Source organism: Malania oleifera, chromosome 2 (assembly GCF_029873635.1).
Source record: "Malania oleifera isolate guangnan ecotype guangnan chromosome 2, ASM2987363v1, whole genome shotgun sequence".
NCBI classification, from domain to species: Eukaryota; Viridiplantae; Streptophyta; class Magnoliopsida; order Santalales; family Ximeniaceae; genus Malania; species Malania oleifera.
Window position 1 is genome coordinate 17,614,391 of NC_080418.1, and position 21,156 is coordinate 17,635,546.

General features: G+C 38.9%; 1 pseudogene; it reads right to left on the bottom strand.

Annotated features, from left to right (window-relative positions):
• Positions 1-931: 931 nt before the first annotated feature.
• Positions 932-21,156, bottom strand: part of LOC131149641 (ABC transporter B family member 20-like) — a 48,912-nt pseudogene continuing 28,687 nt past the window's right edge.

The following is a 21,156-nucleotide window of genomic DNA, read 5'->3' on the forward strand; positions in this document are numbered from 1 at the left end:
ACACACCAGAAACACCACCCCTTCTGAAGGTGTTTCCCCACCAGACTGCATGTCCTAGGAGTTGGGCCATATTCAAAAGGAGCAACTCATAAATAATGCCAGTCCTTACTAGTTTTTTTCTGAGTCAGACTCTGATCATCAGCATCACATGACCAGTTAGAATTCGTAATCAGCTGTTCAAATTGCAATACTATTGAGGACACATACAAACTACATCTATTATTTTGCAAGATGCATCCAGGTGCATACAGGCTCACGCCCTCTCCCCCACTCGCACATTCAAGTATGGGGACTGACTACAAAAAGAATATGCATCTCTATGGAAACATTAACCATAAATCAAAGGGGAAAATGAGAGCCATGTTGAGCTTAAAACCGCATCAGACGAGCAAACCGGCTAGTGCACACAAGAATCACATCTCAATGAAGATGTAAGCAGTGCATCAAGCAAAACGTTAAAATGTGAAAGCAGTTTCATCATCATTTTCTTAGCCTTTCCTACAATTTTCATAATTCGAGGAAAAATGTACAGCTCGAACTACAATGTAACTATCCCAAGCCTTGTTGGACCACCCTGTCAAGAAAAAAGGGAAAAAAAAATTAGCTAGCCAAAAGGATTTAAACCAAAAAAAAAATATTCTTAAATATTTTATCAACTAGAAACAAACAAGTATAAGGTGACAGAACTGATGCATGCCTCTGAAAGAATTTCCCCAGTGAGCACTCCATGTTGCCAAATCTGCATTTCAAAATTGTTTAATACCACCAGAACAAAGCTCAAATAAGCTGGTATTTTCTTTAATTAGTCCCCCATGTAAGACACCCAGACAGAAATACCTCGGCAAACTCTGGCACAGTAAGATGTTTCCAGTAAATAATAAATGCACAGTAGGATCATTACCAATGACCTACCCCTAATATCAATCACCCCCTATACAAGTTGGTGTTGCCGCAAGGCCTTCAAAAAGTGAGGTTGCATTAACCGAACATACAAGCCATTCATTCTACAAGCATATCATGGGTTCCTGGCACCACAATTTCACCCCCATTAAGAACCACAATGTTGTCAACATGCCTCTTTGCTGCTCTATATGCAATTAAAAAGTAGTTTTGTTCCCCATAATCAGTGTGTCAAGAGCTTCCTGTACCACACGGATTCTCAGATTCAACTGCAGAGCTCGCCTCATCCAGCAATAGAATTGGCACATTCTTCAGCCCCAACCAGGCAACTGCAATCCTCTGCTTTTGCCCTGGTGTTAGATCCACCACGCTCGTGCCAACATGTGTGTCATAACCATGAGGCAAGCTGCTTATAAAAAGGTGTGCATTGGCTATTCTAGCTGACTTTTGTCTCAGCTTCAGTCACATTATGCTTTGAATATATGATATTTTCTCTAATGGTTGTCGGTGTTCCTGCTGAACAATACCCAGATGGTCTGAACCGTCTCAAATTGAGCAATATAAGATCCCTTCCGTCCAACAAAATTTTACCAGCAAATGGATCATAAAATCTCTCAATCAAAGCAATTATCGTGCTCTTCCCAGACCCTTAAACTCCAACCACTGCCACAGTCTGTCCTTCATAGACTTTTAGGGTGAAATTGCCCAATACCATCAATTCGGGAAGAGTTGGATAACAGAAATCAACACTCCTAAAATCAGTGCTTCCATACACATTAAATGCAGTGGCAGCATCGGATTCAATCTTTGGAACACAATCAATAATTTCAAAAACTCAAATAAGAGATTTTCGCTGTTTCAGTATGTAAGGAGCCAAGCCAAAAGGATCCATCGAAGAAAAAGTTGCAAAAGAGAAGACCATGTACATCTTGAGAGCCCGACCATTTTTCACACAGAAAGCAGGATTCAAAGCAGCAGAGCATTAGATGCAAAAAGAAGACACAGTGAAAGGCCAAAGCCAAAGCCAAAGCCAATGGATGTTCCGTGGAGGAAGCTCTGCTTATAAATTTTCCCAGCTGCAGTTTATAGAGCCCTATTACTGTTGGGATATGAATCCCGCCCAAGATCAAATACCACACACAAAAATAACACAATATTTACGTGGTTTGGCCAATTTTGCCTGCATCCATGAGAGAGGAGTAACTTCACTATATATATATATATATATGGGTATACAGTGAAGGAGGAAGAGGATTAAAATACACTCAACTCACTCACCTTAATGCACACTCACAGCGCACTCACAATTAATATATCTTCACTCTCACTCTCTCTGTGTTTTTGTGTACATCACAACAGAAGGGAAGTACCTCTTTTATAGGAGGAGATTCCCTCCAAAAATCAGCATCTTTTTCATCTTTGTCAAAAGGTGGGTGGTGTTGTTGCACCAAACTGCAGCCACTTTTGACAAATTGCAGCCATCTTCTCTTTCATCTTCATCATTAGGTTTTAGATACCCTTTCTCCACAAAGAAGCCATCTTCCATGTGAGGCCACCGAATTGAAGTCAACCAATTTTGACATTAGCATACCCAATTGCAGCAAGTATTCTTGCCTCCTTTATTAATAAATGAGACGGGTCCCAACAAATCACCCCCACCCGACTCATGCGGAGAGTTCCACTAAACCTGTTGCGGTTCTACAAGCTTTGAGCTTCGACTTGGACGTTGTCTTAGTCATCATGCCTGATGCATTGTCATCAGTATGGATCTTCTCTATACTTTCCTACTTTGACTCCAACGCTTCACGAATCTAGTGGTATCAAACATCAATAAGCTTTGACTTTGAATGAAAACTTGGATTCTTGCTGAGATGAATAGCACTTTGACTATCACAATAGAGAACATACTTCTCTTATTTGAGGCCAGGTTCCTCTAGAAAGTTTTTCATCCATAAAAGCTATTTGTTTGCTTCAGTGATGGCAATATACTCTACCTCAGTAGTAGACAAAGCAACACATTTTTGTAGCCTTGATTGCCACGACACTGGCTCCCCCTGAAAATGTCATCAGATATCAGTCGACTTTCTGGAATCAACGTCACCGGCCATGTCTGCATCTGTATAACCTTCCAACATAGGTTTGCCATGGCCAAAACATAAACATAAATAAGAAGTACCTCTAAGATACCTGAGAATCCACTTGACGGCTTCCCAATGTTCTTTGCCAGGATTAGAAAGGAATTGACTGACTACTCCAACTGCATGAGCAATATCGGATCTTGTGCATACCATGGTGTACATCAAGCTGCTCACGGCTGAAAAGTAAGGCACTTTCTTCATTTCTTCTTTGTCATTTTCACTTGTAGGATATTGCTTGGAAGTAAGCTTGAAGTGTCCTGCAAGTGGGCAATTGACTAGTTTTGATTTGCTCATGTTAAATCTTTCTAATACCTTCTCAATATACCTTTCTTGAGATAACCACAACCTTTTATTTTTCCTATCTCGAAAGATCTTCATTCCGAGAATTTGTTTTGTTGGACTCAAATCCTTCATTGCAAAGGATTTGCTTAGTTCTTTCTTTAATTTTTCTATCTTCTTAGTATCAAGACCAACAATCAGCATATCATCCACATAAAGCATGAGAATAATGAAATCATTGCTAGAAAATCCCTTAATAAAAACACAGTGATCACTTGTGAACCTGCTATACCCATGCTCCATCATGAAGGAATCGAACTTCTTGCACCACTATCTCGGTGCCTGCTTGAGACCATACAAACTCTTTCTCAGTTTGCACACCAACTGTTCTTTTCCTTTGACCTCGAATCTTTCAGGTTGTTTCACATAGATTTCTTCTTTCAAATCACCATGGAGAAATGCAGTTTTTACATCAAGTTGCTCAATCTCCAAGTTCAAGCTGACAGTCAATCCAAGAACAACTCGAATGGATGACATCTTCACTACGGGCGAGAAAATCTCTTCATAGTCAATGCTTCTTCTTTGACCAAAACCTTTCACAACTAGTCGCGCCTTGTACCTTGGCTGTGAGTTTCCTTCTTCATTTTTCAATCTAAACACCCATTTGTTGTTGAGTGCTTTCATTCCTTTTGGTAGTTCTACCAAATCATAAGTGTGGTTCTCATGCAAGGATTTAATCTCTTCTTGCATGGCCTTCAACCACTCAATCTTGTGCTCATGTGACATGACATCCTCATAACATTCTAGTTCTCCCCCGTCAGTTAGCAACACATACTCATCTGGTGAGTATCTACTAGAAGGTTGATGCTCCCTGGTATATCTTCTTATTTGGATCAACTTCCCTGTTATCGTCATGCTCTTCTTGTGGTTGTGGCGGTGAATCTGGAATCAACTCGATTGGATTCTTAAGGACATGCTTTGGATTATCGACTTTCTCACAATCGTCAATAGCTTGATCTTCAAAGAACACCACATCTCTGCTTCGAATGACTTTCCTGTTCTTTGGATCCCATAGTCTATAGCCGAACTCATCAATACCATAACCGACAAAGACGCACTCTTTTGTCTTTGCATCAAGTTTGGTCCTTTCATCTTGAGGAATATGGACAAAAGCTTTACAACCAAACAGCTTTTTAAGTGTTTATAGGATACATCTTTCCTAGTCCAAATCCTTTCAGGAATGTCACCTCCTAAAGGAACTAAAGGAGAAAGGTTGATGAGGTTAACTGCTGTCATTAACGCCTTGCCCCAGAAGGATTTTGGCAGCCTTGAATGAGAGAGCATGCAGATAATTTTGTTGCAGATGGTTCTATTCATTCTTTCTGCAACGCGGTTGTGTTGAGGAGTCTTTGGAACTGACTTCTCAAGCCTGACACCATGGACTCTACAATGCTCTTCAAATGGTCCACTGCATTCACCACCGTTGTCTGAACGAACACATTTGAGTTTTCTTCCACTTTGTCTTTCAACATTGGCCTAAAACTTCTTGAAAATATCTAACACCTGATCTTTACTTTTCAAAGGATAAGCCCACACTTTTCTAGAGTGATCATCAATGAATGTAACAAAATACAATAATCCACCAATACTTTTATCATTTATAAAACACACATTAGTATGAACCAAATCTAGAATATGCTTTCTCCTAAATGGGGGGTTTTTTCAAAATGCAACTCTATGTTGTTTACTAGCTAAACAATGAGTACAATTCTTTAAAGAATTACCTGAGAAATTTGGAAGGAGCTTTTTCCTTGCAAGAATCTGGAGTCCCTTCTCACTCATGTGGCCAAGTTAGTTATGCCATAACTCAGTGGTGACTTCATGTTCTGTAGCATCCTTCTTTCCTTTGACCACTATCAAATTCCCTTTCTTGAGCTTCCAGACTCCATTTCCAAAATAGCTTTCATAACCCATGTCATCAAGTTGACCTGTGGAGATCAGGTTAAGGCGAATGTCTCGTACATGCCAAACATCCTTCAGTAGTAGCTTGCAACCAACATTTGTTTCTATCAACACATCTCCTTTACCAGTAACTTTGCATTTGACTTCATTTCCCATCTTAACAAAGCCATAATCACCACACTTGTAAGATGAGAAGAAGTCTCTTCGTGCTGTCGCATGGAATGATTTTGCAGATTTAATCGTCCATGTTGTGTCTTGGCAATTCGCGTCCTTCCTCACATACCACATAAGTTTTACCTTCATCAGAAGTAACAGTTGAACTACTTTTGTCCTCCTCTTTCTTGTCTTCGCTGGTTTGTTTTGCCTTCCATTTCCAACAGTCCTTTATATGTCCAGGCTTATTACAATAATAACAAGTGAAGTTACCCCTTTATTTGGATCTGCCTCTGACTTGCTTCTGGACTTGCCTGTGTTCTTGTCTCCTTGGGAATATTTGCTTCTGCCCCTCTTAGTAACCATCACTTGTTCTTGAGAGTGAGTGGGCAAGCCTTACTCAACTCTTTTCTTGCCTTCTCTTGTGATGCTATCCTTCACCATGCTCAAGGTTACCTTTCCGTTTGGTGCTGAATTACTGAGAGCTACCACCAGTGTCTCCCAGCTATCTAGTAATGAACTTAGCAAAATCAACGCTTGAATTTCATCTGCAATAGTTAGTTCCACGCTTGCCACATTATCAAGAATTTCATTAAATTTATCCAAGTGATCTGAAACATTTTGTCCATCATATAATTTTAAATTCACAAGTCTTCTTATCATGAAGGCTTTGTTCTGGGCATTCTTTGGCTCATACATCTCTCCCAGATGTTGCCAAAGTTTGTAGGCATCCATTTCTTTGACTGTATCACGAATTGCCCTCATCTCAACCCACTGTGTTATAACACTGACAGTTTTTCCGTTGAGCTTCTTCCAATCAGACTCAGTTTTTCCGCTTGGTATGATCCCTTTGCATTCAATGGGATTAAACAGATCTCTACAGTACAACAAATCTTCCATCATTGTCTTCCAGATGGAATAATTTGTCTCTATAAGTCTAATCATGGAACTGCTCCCAAGACTTGTACTATCATCCATTTAATATGCTCTGATACTGTACGTGGACAACTACAATAAACAATGTTGCTACTGTATAATCTCAAAGGTTAGAAATAAATCCAGCCATGAAGGCGATATCAAAACACATCAATAAAACTTGCCATTAAGACGGTATTGATACACAAAAATAAAACCTGTTGTCAAAGCGTATTAATAAAAATAAATAAAACCTGCCAACAAGGAGGTAAACCAGTAGCTCTTATACCAATTTTTGGGATATGAATCCAGCCCAAGATCAAATACCACACCCAAAAATAACACACAATATTTACATGGTTCGGCCAATTTTGCCTACGTCCACGGGCAAGGAGTAATTTTACTATATATATATATATATATGGATATACAGTCAAGGAGGAGGAGAATTACAATACACTGAAATCACTCAGTTTAATGCACACTTACAGTGCACTCACAATTAATATATCTTCACTCTCACTCTCTCTGTGTTTTTGTGTACATCACAACAGAGGGGAAGTACCCCTTCTATAAGAGATTCCCTCCAAAAATCAGCATCTTTTTCTTCTTTGTCAAAAGGTGGGTGGAGTTGCTGCACCAAACGGCAGCCACTTTTGACAAATTGCAGCCATCTTCCCTTTCATCTTCATCATCAGGTTTTGGATACCCTTTCTCCACAAAGAAGCCATCTTCCGTGTGAGGCCACCGAATTGCAGCCAGCCAAATTTGAAATTGGCATGCCCAGCTGCAGCAAGTATTTTTGCCTCCTTTATTAATAAATGAGGCGGACCCCAACACATTACATTGCTGCCAGCGCAAAATGCGACAACAGTGTATATGTTTCTAACAGCATCCTTCCTGTGCATTTCTCGCCTGGCCCTTGAAAACCCAGCAAGCCACAACTTCTGCGAAAATTGCATTAGGAACTGAAGTGAAGGTGACAACTTGCATGTGCACAGCCCTCTATCAAAATTGGACTGAAATGAAAATAACAACAGTTGATGTCTGGTCATATGATCTCGTTTGCATGTTTCTGGGCTGTTTTGGGAAGTTCAATATTATGTCATTTAGCACTCCACACACCAATTCATAGGTCGATGCCATCCCATATTGATAGTGATCAGGATCCAAAATGCCAAACGTGACAACCCATATTAGTCAGACATTTCCAAATAAAAATCAAGGAAAAAAAAACAATTTAGAAATTTCAAAACAAATAGTGAGAAAAATTGCAACATTTGTTGAAGTTCAAGTTCAAGCCATGTTTGAACCCTGGACCGCAGAACAGAGAGAGATGGTGGATGGAATCCAACACACACAAATACACACATGTGCACACACACACAGTGAGAGCTGTTTGAGTGAGCAAGGAATTGATTACCACCACCACCCCTTTTTGCATGGAAACATGTCTTTACATTCACCCCTAGAAACTGAAATTTTGTAATACTGTACATTACTTGAGCACAGCTCATAATTATATGCATGTGTATATACACCACATATATTTGGATTGACTTATTTATATATAGAATCCAACAAATATTGTCTTAGTAATATAACACTATTATTAAACAATTAACACATTAATTTGCATTAGAAGTAATAAATTAATTTATTAATTTATTGTTTTTGCTCATTTATGTTTTATATAATTTAATTAAGAATAGTAGTGGTGTTTACTATATTCTACATTCCATCTAATGGACCCAACTAAGTGGTTAAAGCTGGTGTACAAACCAATCTACACTCCACAAAAATCGTGTACCTCTTAAGTAGCATACCCCATTCCCATACCCATACCATGACCCAAAATGCATGTGTTCCAAGTGACTATAGCTTTGATGTAAAAGAAGTTGACAATATGCCCAGGACAGCATAAACAAAAAATTAAATGATATATTTAGTAATATTCCCTCCACTGGAAACACAATTGAGATATTAGTACCAATAATAATCACAAAAATGATGACATTGTTCTCATTTACAACATTCAATACATGAAAAAGAAAAAAAAAATGCCTGTTTTTTGTTCATAATGTCAATTCAAACAAAAAAGGTCATGTGCACGCGTGCATATGTGCATGTGTGTGTGTGTGTGTGTGTGTGTGTGTGTGTCTGAGAGAGAGAGAGAGTGGGAGAAGAAACAAAACATGTGAATGCTAGACAGCAATCTAAATTAAAATAAATCACAGCAAACTGTCACTGAAAAGCACATAAAAGAATAAAAGCCCAACTGAGCAATGGCATAAAAAGTGAGAATGGGAAGAGTTCTCAAAGCCACAATTTCTAATCACCATTCCAGCAACATACCAATAAGAACAGCAGCAATAACAGATGCACTGTCCTGAATGAAAATAGAAAGCCGATTACTGAAAGCAGCATGCACAAATGTAGCATCATTTGCCAAATGCATGGATACGCTCTTGGCACTGTTCTACTCTTCATCAAACCATCCAATTTCAGTGTGCAGCATTGCTGAGAAAATCAACATAAATTAACTAACAAGGACCACCACATTCCAACAGCATAAAGGTGAAGAAAAGTCAAAAGATTCAGGTACAACTAGAAATCTAAAACAAAATAATAGAACAATGAAGAAAACATTAACCTGAGAACATCATTCTCCTAATCCGTTCAGTCATTTTCTCCCAGTCATTTTCTCCCCCATTATACCAAAACAAAAGTGCTGCGAAAAATTGGCAACCACTGACTCAATACCCATGATCACTTCATGCTACAGGTGATTATCTTCATCCCGTCAATAATATGCTGTCACCATAACTGCAACAACATAAGCAAGAACAGGATTAAAAGAACCAAAAATTGCAGCACCAATGCTTCCTAAAACTGCTTAAAGCCACTCCACCAGGCTCAACACTGCAAGCCTCCAAAAGGATGGAGGTTTCTGCCATTGTTTTTCATTTGACCTCCCCAGCTCTGATGGCATTTCATCTAATTGACTCATACGTCCACTAAAAATTTGATTGGGAGCATTCACTTATAGGATCAGAGATCAAAAGTGGCAAAATGGGGGATTCAGGGTCTGACATATTTGAGGCCTGTTGATCTACAGAACTAACAACAATTTTGGGTAACTCGGGTAATCTCAATTCAAAACTGTCACATGCTTTCAACGAGTGCCTTCTCTAAAACATCCAGTGGCAATCCACTCTCCAACATTTGCTTGGAAGGTGGGCTCTGGACTTTTGGTGATTCCCAAGAGTTATAGGTGCTATCTATACGCTGAAATACATGGATGCCATGTCCTCTCTGCAAAGAGTATGATCAACCCATCTCAAGGATACATGTTCATGGAAGCTATTGCATGCAGATGAATCCTTCTCAATTGATAAAGCCTTAGTCTCCTTGAACTTTCTGAATGGCACCTGGAAATGAATTCAGAATTAACTAACACTACGTACTGTTAAATTAAAATAGGCTGTGAACATAAAATGCTTCACCATGCTTGCTACAAGCATAACTGCATTAGTTTGTGCCAATAATTCACCTTTTGGAAGTTCCACTGCTTCTTCACATCCAAGAAGCTCAGCACATGGGCCATATAAGCTAAACAATTCATCTTGTGTACTGATTTCAACAATTTGGCCCTTCTCCATCACAGCAATATAATTAGCATTTTGTATCAGGCAGAGCTGCCGAGCTATTATTACAGTTGATCGTCCCAACACAAGGATATCCAAAGACTCCTGCACAGCCCTTTCTGCGTCAAAATCAAGTCCATCAGTAACTTCATCAAAGAGGAGAACAAATGGATCTGAAAGCACTGCTCTAGCAACACAGGGTTTTATTTTCTGCTCTTTTGTCAATTCTAAACCAGCCCTACCCGCCTACAATGCACAGAATTATATGTAAGTTGAGGAAAGACGTGACAGCACAAAAATGTGGCCGTAATTGATGTCCAACACCTTTACCTGTGTCTCATATCATTTCTCAAGAGAACTAATAAATGCATGTGCATGTGCTATTTTGGCAGCTTCTTCAAGCTGATCAGAAGTAGCATTCAACTGCCCATAAGAAATGTTCTCTGACGTTCAAACTACGCAAGGCAGGTTCCTGGCTCACAAGTCTAATTTATCTTCTTAACCAATCCAGTTTGATGTATATAATATTTTCTCCATCTAAAAGTACTTCTCCTGGAACCCAAAATAAAAAACACTAAATTCGCCAAAAGAGATGGTCCTTCAAGGGGCTGCAGTAAAACTAGGCAAAATCAACCGAAGTAAAAAAAGGGATTGTCAGCTGATGTGATATCCATTAGGGATCATAGAAGCTTCCCACAAGAGGAATTATGCTACTTTTTCCTGATCCATTCCTGCCGACCAGTGCCACAATTTTTCTACCAGTCACAGTGAAGTAGAAACCACTTAAAATGGGAATTTAAGGACAAGAAAGATAGCTAACAAGAACATTCCAAAACTCAACGTTTCCCTGCACAGAAAATAAAGTATTTCCGTCAGGATTAACAGCACAGATTGAACCATTTATCATTTCATAAAGTTGGTAGGCAGCAATTCACCATTGCTCAAAAGAATAAAAATTGTCGCTGCCTGATTCAGCCCACTACAAAATATCAATGTTTTAAAAGGTGCAAGCATAAGGCAAGGCATTCTAACCCTTATGAGGCTGAGGTATACACCTTAAGGCGTTGGGGCATAAGCCTTTCGAGAATTTTATTTTTAGATAAAAATATGTAAATAAATTACATATATTTTACAAATAAAGAAAAATAAATAAAACATAAATATAATGTTAAAAAAATCAAATATAATTTGCAAACTCCTTGTTGGGCATTCTAATATTGCTACTTGAATTCATTACATAAATCATCAAAAGAGATAGCTATAACATTACAAAGTTCAAATTATTTTCAAGATCTAAGATACAACTCTCAATTATTTTGTAAAGGTTGAGGTTCAAGAGTTTTGGAAATCACCTCATATTATGACATTCCTTTTATACATACATGAAGTTAAAATTTTCTAGCCAAATGTAACTTGAGATTCACACACCCAAAATGCATAAGCCTCAACTAAAAAGGCACAAAAGCCACACCTTTTGTACTAAACTAGAGGGGAGTAGGGGAAAGAGAGAGCAAGACATAAAATATTTATAAAGAAAATCAAGAATAACGAACAGGGATAAGTATTAGGGGTGGAGATGATACTTACAGGCCACTTGACATCATACCAAACATGGCTGCGAGGATTTCGCCACCATGGGCTTTTCCATTCATAACTAGGAAATTTCCCACCCAAAGCTGCAGAGCGCAGGAACATATTGCAAGGCCATAAGTTAACCCAAGACCAAGCCCTTGCAAAAGACACATCAATATATTGTATCGAAGTGTTGCTTGGAGAGAAGTTGCGTAAGAATACTCAGCCAGTGTCTCATTTGTGAATGCATATAAATTCTTAATGTGAGACACTTCCTGGACAAATAGAGAAATTGTATCCATTAACCAAATCAAACTTTCTTTCCAAGAATGCAGCCTAACAAGAAATATATTATTTTAAGTAGAACCCTTTCTCAATTCTTTGACATTTTCTTGGTACATTCTTGGTCCCGACATGTAAATCTTATATGGTTATGAGTCATCAGATTAATGTAAAACAGTCATAGGCACAGGGTCAAGGGCACTATTGTCATTGTCGTATGCAGGGGCATTTTGTCAGAACTAGAATATAAATATCAGTGCAGCTGGTCTGTGTGGATCATTTCCATCTGTCTGACTATTTTCTTTCTCACTTTCTCTTCTCTCTTTTATTTTTGGTCCCAACTCTTATTCTTTGGGTAACAGATTCAGATATCTCAGGTTTACAACATCATACAATTAGTAAGCGACTCAATATTTGCCTAGTGTGCCCTTGTTCGCCCTTGTTTCATCATCTTTCTTTCCTGTTGCAATTTTTTTTAAAAATAAATAAATATAAAAACACAGAGATCCAAGTTCACATACTTCATCCATTCAAGACATTTGTCGCAAAGTGAGCATTGCAAAAGAGGCCTTTTATGAATACTCTTGCTAATGCTTTAGTGCTTTTCCATTGATCACCACTTGTTCAAGACAAGAACAATAAACAATTTAACACCGCCTCTGACACATGATGACAATTATTCTGAATGTTGGACCTATATGAAACCTTTCAGCCCAAACTCATATGAAAAGAAGATGCAAGCAAAGTTTCGTAATTCTGCCAGGAATTCATGGGTGGGGGATTCAGATCTTTTTGTGACATCCCTCATTTGTATCTACTTTCTTCATTACATATGGGGTTGTTTCTTCTTCTTTAAAAAAAAAAAAAAATGAGAAGAATTTTTCTTGGGATTTCCATTTCATGGAGCCCTAAATGATAGAGAGGTGTTGGAACTTGCATAATTGTTGGGGAGGTTGAAGGGTTGTTATCCTTCCAATAGGGAGGATGGATTGTTGGAATCTTTGGGGGATCTCTCTTAGAGTTTTTGATCTAGAAGAACTTGTCTTTTTCTTTATATCATAGCATTTGGAAGGCCAAATATTTCTTTGGTTAGTTGTTTTTAATAGAGTTAACACCAACAATTTGTCTCAAAGTAAGACACCCTTATAAGGCTTTATCCCGACGCCTGTGTTCCTTGTAGTGATAGTTATGAATCTGCCTCTCATTTATTTTTACATTGTTCTTTCTCCAGCAGGTTCAAATGGGAGGATAAGTCTTAGCTATTAGTCCTGTGGGGGGTACGAGAGATAATCGTGACCCCACAGGCCTTTTATAGGGAATGGGTTTAGGTTAGTCAGTCCTCCAGGGAAAGAACTTAGGGTTGTTGAGAGGGAATGGGTTTAGGTTAGTCAGTCCTCCAGGGAGAGAACTTAGGGTTGTTGTATCCCCTAAATGTATGAAACAAAAAAAAAGTCCAAAAAGATTTAAATATGCTAGCTGGGGGGTAGAGATAAGAGGGGCAAATTAGTTAAGTTATGAAGATAATTATTTGGAACATGAGCAGTCTAGTGGATAAGGAGCTTGATTAAGGAAGTTTTGACTAGAAAATCACCTAAAATTGTTTTCCTACAAGAAACTAAACTAGAAAATAGACAAGAGGTTGATTAGGAGTGTTTGGGAGGGTTGGTGTAGGAATTGGGAGTTCTTTCCTTCTCAAGGAGCTGCTGGGGGTAAGCTTATTATGTGGGTCTCTCAATCTTTTCAAGAGTTGATAGTCTAATAGGTTTCTTTTCTTTTTCTATGTTGTTGGAAATTAGTGCTAGGAATCAAGGATAGTTTTCTTCAGTCTATGATCCTCCTAGGCCTGCTCCTCAATCTGCTTTTTGGGAAAAGTTATAAGCAGTGTTTGGTTTTTGATCTCCTAGATAGATTTCTGGGCGTGATTTTAGTGTAGTATAAATTCTAGGGGATAAGAAAGAAGGACTGGAGGAAGTGGGTTTACCTCTAGGATGCAGAAGTTTGATAAACTCCCTAGGGACTGTGGGTTGAGGGATATTCCTATGATAATGCTGTCTCGTCTAGATAGCTTCTTGTTTAATAGCAAGTGGGAGGATGATTCTCCTAATCTTTCCCAAATCTCTTTATCTAGACCAGCAGGGGATTGCTACCCTATTTTATTAGAGTCAAGCAAGGTACCCCCTTTAGGTTTGAAATATGTGGTTAGATCATAAGTCCTTTCATTCTTTGATTAGAAGTTATTGGGATAAGGAGCCTGTAAGAGGCTGGGAGAGTTTTAAGATCATGAGAAAACTCAATCATTTAAAAGGAGTTTTGAGAATGTGGAATGTGGAATTTCTTGGAGAGAATAGGATTAGGAAACTGAAATCTTAGACAAGATTGATTTGTTGGATAGAAAAGAGGGAATTTTAATGCAGTTGGTGAAGCAGTTTCATCAAAAAATGAGCTGGAGAAGGTGATTTTGAAGGAAATGATGAGTTGGAGTTAAAAGAATAAATTTAAATGAGTTAAAAAGGATGATTGTAATTCTAAACTTTTTCATAGACTGACTCATAGCAATTTTTCTTTTTTTGGATAGAAAAAGAACTCCATTAACAAGAGAGAAAAATTTACAGGGGGTGGAGGATAAGTAAACAACAACAACAATAAGAAGCCTTGAATCCCACTAGGTGGGGCCGGCTACATGAGTACTTTTTCACCAATTTACCAGATCAAGAGCATTTGCCTCCTCTAACTTAAGAGCGATTAAATCATTCCTCATTACCTCCTTCCAGGTTATTTTAGGTCTACCCTTACCCCTTTTAATACCAAAAACAATAACTCACTCCTCCTCACAAGTGCGCTACTAGGCACGCAGTTCAAATACCCAAACCATCTAAGTCACCCCTGCCTCATCTTGTCTTCAACTAGTGCTATGCCTAGTTTGTTGTATATATGTTTTTTCCTTAATTTATCTTTTAATGTTATACCACTCATCCACTTTAACACTCACATGTCAACAACTTTTACTTTTTGTACATATTTTTTCTTAATTACCCAACATTCTGATCATTAAAGCATGACTAGCCTTATAACTGTTTAATAGAACTTTCCTTTTAATTTTAAGGGTATTCTACAATCTTTACAATCACACAACACGTTTGACACACTCCAACCTGCTTTAACTATATGCATTTCATCCTATTGTAGTATGTGGCTCATATCGAGTGGAACACATGTACAAAGAAGGCAGGCTGAGGAAAACAAGGAAGCTGGTCTGAAGAATAACCGTTAACGGTTTGCATATTACATTAACGGTTATATCGACGGTTTCTTCTAGTAGCCAATTAGGAATAAAACCATCGATGGTTTGATGTAGGTACATTAACAGTCTCTTCCAGTGAAGGAAAACCGTCGACGATTTTGTTCGGCGTTGTTTTTTGAAATTTGAACTAGGAAGATCAATAGGTCGGGGATACAGAGGCAAATCCTCCTTGGATTGATACAAGGGTATTTGAGGGATTCTCTAATACTTCTGTACATTTAGGGTTAGTATAAATACAATGTTGTAACCCTGGTTTTGATAGATAGTGAAATTCAGCCTTCACTTCTTCCCATAGACGTAGGCATTCTGCCGAACCATGTTAAATTGTCATGTGTTTATTGCTTTCATTATTTGTGTATGTTTCTGTATTACTCATCGTGATTGCTGCACCACATGATCGTTTCCACACGTTTCATTATTTCACAACAAGTGGTATCAGAACTATACATTCCAATGGCTGGGATTTCTTCTACGAAGTTCGACATGGTCAAGTTCAATGGATCCAAGAATTTCGGATTATGGCAGAGAAGGGTCAAGGATTTGTTAGTGCAGCAGGGCATAGTGAAGGCGTCATATGGAAGGCAGCCGAAAGGCATGGACGACATCAGTTGGAAGGAACTGGAAGCGAAGGTTGTGGCGACTATCAGGCTTTGTCTGGCTGATGATGTGATGTATCACGTCATGGATGAGGAATCACCGACGGCAGTTTTGTTGAAATTGGAAAGTCAGTATATGTCCAAGTTGTTGACGAACAAGCTTTATCCTAAACAGAAATTGTATGAGCTTAAGATGTCAGAGGGTTCGAATCTGAACCAACACATCAACGTGTTCAACCAGATCATCAGTGATTTGAAGCGAGTTGATGTGAAGTGCGAATACGAAGACAAGGCGTTGATACTGCTGAATTCCCTACCTGCTTTTCCTACATATGAAAATTTGGTTACAACTCTGATGTGGGGAAAGGAAACTCTCAAGTTGGAGGAGATCACAATGGCTCTTTTAGGTTTTTATTAGAGGAAGAAAGCCAGCGATGAGAATCTACAAGGTGAAGGGCTTGTGGTGAGGGGTAACCAGGAACGTGGAAGAAGCAAGTCCCGGAGCAGACCGAGTAACAATAAATCTTGGCCCAATTCCATGAAGAAGAAGGGCATACGGTGTTTTAAGTGCAGGAAAAAGGGGCACATAAAACTAGATTTTCCAGAGAAAAAGAAAGGGAATGCATAGAATAAAGAGGGTTCATCAAAATCTGCGAATGTAGTGGAAGAATGAGACTCAGAGAGCGGTGACAAGGATATGCTTTCCGTTTCAACCGGTTCAGATCGTCTTACGGATTCTTGGATCCTGGATTCAGCATGCTCCTATCACATGACACCCAATAAAGATTGGTTTGACACCTAAAGGTTAGTAAATTCTGATTCTGTTCTAATGGGTAATGATGCATCATGCAAAATAGTTGGAATAGGGAATATCAGAATTAAAATGTTTGATGGTGTTGTTAGAACATTGTGCAATGTTAGGCATAAACCGGATTTAAGGAAGAATCTGATTTCATTGGGCACTTTAGATTGTAATGGGTTTAATTACAAGTCTGCAAGTGGAGTAATGAAGGTGAGTACAGGTGTCTTAACAGTGATAAAGGGGCAGAAATTAGCAGGAAATATCTATACACTGCTAGGTACTATAGTGTAGGTGGAGCTGCAGCTATAGAATCTAAGTCAGATAGTACAGTCTTGTGGCATATGCGGTTAGGTCATATGGGTGAGCGTGGGATGATGGAGCTTCATAAGAGAAATCTTTGAAGGGTGCCAAAACATGCAAGCTGAATTTCTGCAAGTATTGTGTTCTTAGGAAACAGAATAGGGTGCAGTTCAAGATAGCCACACACAAGACAGAGAGAATTCTAGACTATGTTCATACAGATGTTTGGGGGCCAGTAAGGGTAGCATCACGGGGAAGACATATGTATTTCGTGAGTTTTATCGATGACTACTCACAAAAGGTCTGGGTGTACTTCATGGGGCACAAGTCAAAGACGTTTGCCAAATTTAAGTTGTGGAAAGTTAAAGTGAAAAACCAGACCGGGAGGAAGATCAAATGCCTCAGGTCTGACAATGGTAGTGAATACACAGATTCAAAGTTCATGGAGTTGTACGAGCAGCATGACATTAAGAGACACTTCATAGTACACAAAACACCACAACAGAATGGCGTGGTAGAAAGGATAAACAGAACAATAGCTGAAAGAGCTCGATGTCTCACGTTGAATGCAAGGCTTGCAAAGAACTTCTGGGCAAAGGAGGTGAATATGGCATGTTTCTTGATTAACAAGTAACTAAGGGCAACACTAGATAGGAAAGTAGCAGAGGAGGTGTGTACAAGCAGCGCAGTGGACTACTCTGCTTTGAGAGTGTTTGGATGTCCAGCTTACGTGCATATTTCTAGTGAGGAGAGATCGAAGCTTGATGTGAAGTTTACACAGTGTATCTTTTTGGGGTATCAGAAAAGGGTGAAAGATTTCAAGCTTCGGAATCCGAAGGCAAACAAGGTGGTGATCAATAGAGATGTGAGTTTTTATGAGAAAGTCATGTTGCAGCGTACTCGGGAAGAAGAGAAACAGGTGCCAGAAAATTACAATAGCAATGAGCATATGGTGCAGGTGGAGCTAGAGACTCAAGGTATAATGTTCAAAATGCAAGGATTCCTAGCTCAAACGATCAATAGCATCACTACAGTAGAGTCATAGACAAGCCCAGACGAACTATCAGGCCACCCACCAAGTATGGGTTTGATTATCTGATTTCTTATGCACTCATTGCTAATAGCAGGGATCCTACTACTTTTCAAGAGGCAGTGCACGGCCAAGAGAAAAGTAGATGGATGGGTGCTATAGTGGAGGAGATGGAGTCCCAGCAAAAAGAACCAAACATGGGAGTTGGTGGAGCTTCCAGAGGGAATGAGAGCGATAGGATGCAAATGGGTGTAGGAAGAAAAAAGCAGTATCAGAAAAAGGAGGAGAAAAAATCAAGGTTCGTCTAGTAGCAAATGGTTATTCACAGAGGAAAGGGGTTGATTATGATGAGATCTTCTCCCCTGTAGTCAGACGCGCTTCCATCAGGGCAGTGTTGGGTCTGGTAGCACATTTTGATATGCATATGGAGCATATGGATGTAAAGATAGCGTTTCTTGATAGTGATTTGGAGGAGCTAATTTACATGGTACAGCCAGAAGGGTTCAGTCAACCTGGACAGGAACACTTGGTCTACAAATTGAGGAAATCACTTTATAGGCTTAAGCAATTTCCGAGGCAGTGGTACAAGCGATTTGACTCCTACATGATTTGGATTGGCTACAGGAGATGTCAGTATGATTGCTTTGTTTATGTGAAGAGTTTTGATGATGGTTCATTCATTTTTCTATTGCTTTATGTTGATGATATGTTGATTGCTACGAAGAGCATAAGCGAGGTCAACAAGTTAAAAACTCTGTTGAGCAAAGAATTTGACATGAAAGATTTGGGTACGGCCAAGAAGATTCTTGGGATGGAGATTCGCAGGGACAGAGCTTCTAAGAGATTGTGGTTAAGGTGTTGGAGAGCCTCAGCATGGATAATGCAAAACCTGTGAGTACACCTTTGGCAAATCATTTTAGATTGTCTATAGCCCAGTGCCCGAAGACAGATGATGAAATTCACTACATGTCAAAGGTCTCATATGCCAGTGCAGTGGGGTGCTTGATGTATGCAATGGTTTGTACAAGACTGGACTTGGCACAAGCTTTCAAAATGGTGAGCAAGTTTCTATCAAATCTAGGACGACAGCATTGGGATGCAGTCAAATGAATTTTTAGATACTTGAGGGATACTACAAACTATGGCATCATGCTTGGCAGACAACAGGGTGATCCTTCAGTTGTGGGATATGTGGATGCAGACCATGCAGGGGACTTGGATGACAGGAGATCTACCACAGGGTATGTATTCACTCTTGTGGGGGGAGCTATTTGTTGGAAGTCCACGGTTCAATCTCTTGCTGCACTAGCTACTACTGAGTCAAGAGTATATGGCAGTGGCTGAGGCTGCCAAGGAAGCTTTGTGGTTTACAGAATTGGTCAAGTAGCTGGGTATTTAGCAAGGTGGAGTTTAGTTGCATTGTGATGGTCAGAGTGTCATTTATTTGGCAAAGAACCAGGTGTATCATGCAAGAACCAAGCACATAGATGTCAGGTTCCACAGGAACAGGGAATTGGTCTCTTCCGATGAACTACTGCTTGGAAAAGTTCACACTTCTGAGAATGCAGCAGACATGTTGACAAAGCTTGTTACCACAGACAAGTTCAAGCACTGCTTGGACTTGATTAACGTCTCCAGTTGCTAAATTTGAGGCATCCCAACCTATTGTCCCAGGTGGAGCTCCGAGTAATGTTTTCTTTTCTCCGAAGGGGTGAATATTCACAAAGGTAGAGATTGTTGTAGTATGTGACTCATATCGAGTCGAACACATGTACAAAGAAAGCAAACTGAGGAAAACTAGGAAGCTGGTCTAAAGAATAACCGTCGACGGTTTGCATAGTACATCGACGGTTTCTTCCAGTACCCAATTAGGAAGAAAACCATCGAAAGTTTGATGTAGGTACATCGATGGTTTCTTCCAATGAAGGAAAACCATTGACGGTTTGATGAAACCATCGATGATTTTGTTCTATGTAGTTTTTTGAAATTTGAACTAGGAAGATCAATAGGTTGGGGATACGGAGGCAAATCTTCTACAGATTGATACAGGGGTATTTAAGGGATTCTTGAATACTTTTGTACGTTTAGGGTTAGTATAAATGTAATGTTGTAACCCTGGTTTTTATAGATAGTGAAATTCAGCCGCCGCTTGCTCCTGTGGACGTAGGCATTCTGCCGAACCACATTAAATTGTCGTGTGTTGATTGCTTTCATTATCTGTGTGTTTCCATATTATTCATCGTGATTTCTGCACCGCACGATCGTTTCCGCACGTTTCATTATTTCACAACACATCCTCTTCAATTTCCCTTTTCCGCTTACATAGTAAACCCAAGATATTGAAATCTACCAGTGCTATTGATTTCTTGATTATCAAGTTCAATCCTCTCTCCAATACTCCCCTTACATAACTAAAATTACATTTCATATATTTTGTCTTATTCCTACTTATCCTAAAACCTTTACACTCTAAACTAGTTCTCCAAAGTTCTAACTTAGATTCCACACAACTCCTACTCTCATCAATTAAGACAATATCATCTGCAAACAACATACACCAAGGGATCTCCTTTTGGATATTCCTATTTGGCTTTTATTTGCCCACTCTTGAAAGTTATTAAATGTTCTTCTCTTTTTATAAAGCAGGTAATCAATATAACCAAATTGTAGGGCATGGAAAAATCTAAAATTGTATCACCGACCTCATTTTTATCTCTATATCCATGGCCTCTAGGTATCCTCTCATAACTTATATCACTCTTTTCAATGTGTCTATTCAAATCAACTCCTATAAATGTCTTTTCAGACATTGGTATCCCTTGAATAATACTATCCATATCTCCCTAAAATTGTCTTTTAAGGTTTTCTACTAAGCCTATTTGGGAAGCATACACACTAATAACATTTACTATCTCTACGCCTAGAGCTATTTTGATTTTTATGATCTTATCCTCTATACTTTTAACATCTACTACATTATCTTTTAGGTCTTTGTCTACAATGATTCCCACCCCCATTTTATGTTTCTCTTTTCCAGTATACCAAAGTTTAAATTATTATTTCTCAATTTCTCTAGCTTTCTGCCCTAACCATTTTGTCTTTTGAAGGCAAATTAAGTTAATTTTTTCCTTCTAATCACTGTATCCATTATCTCCATGCTTTTGCTCATAATTGTTCCTATATTGCAAAGTGCTAATCTAATCCTAATTTTATAAGCTAAGAAGTCTCCCATCTAGATTGACTCGGTATAATCCACCCTTGTCCATTTATCGCTGCACT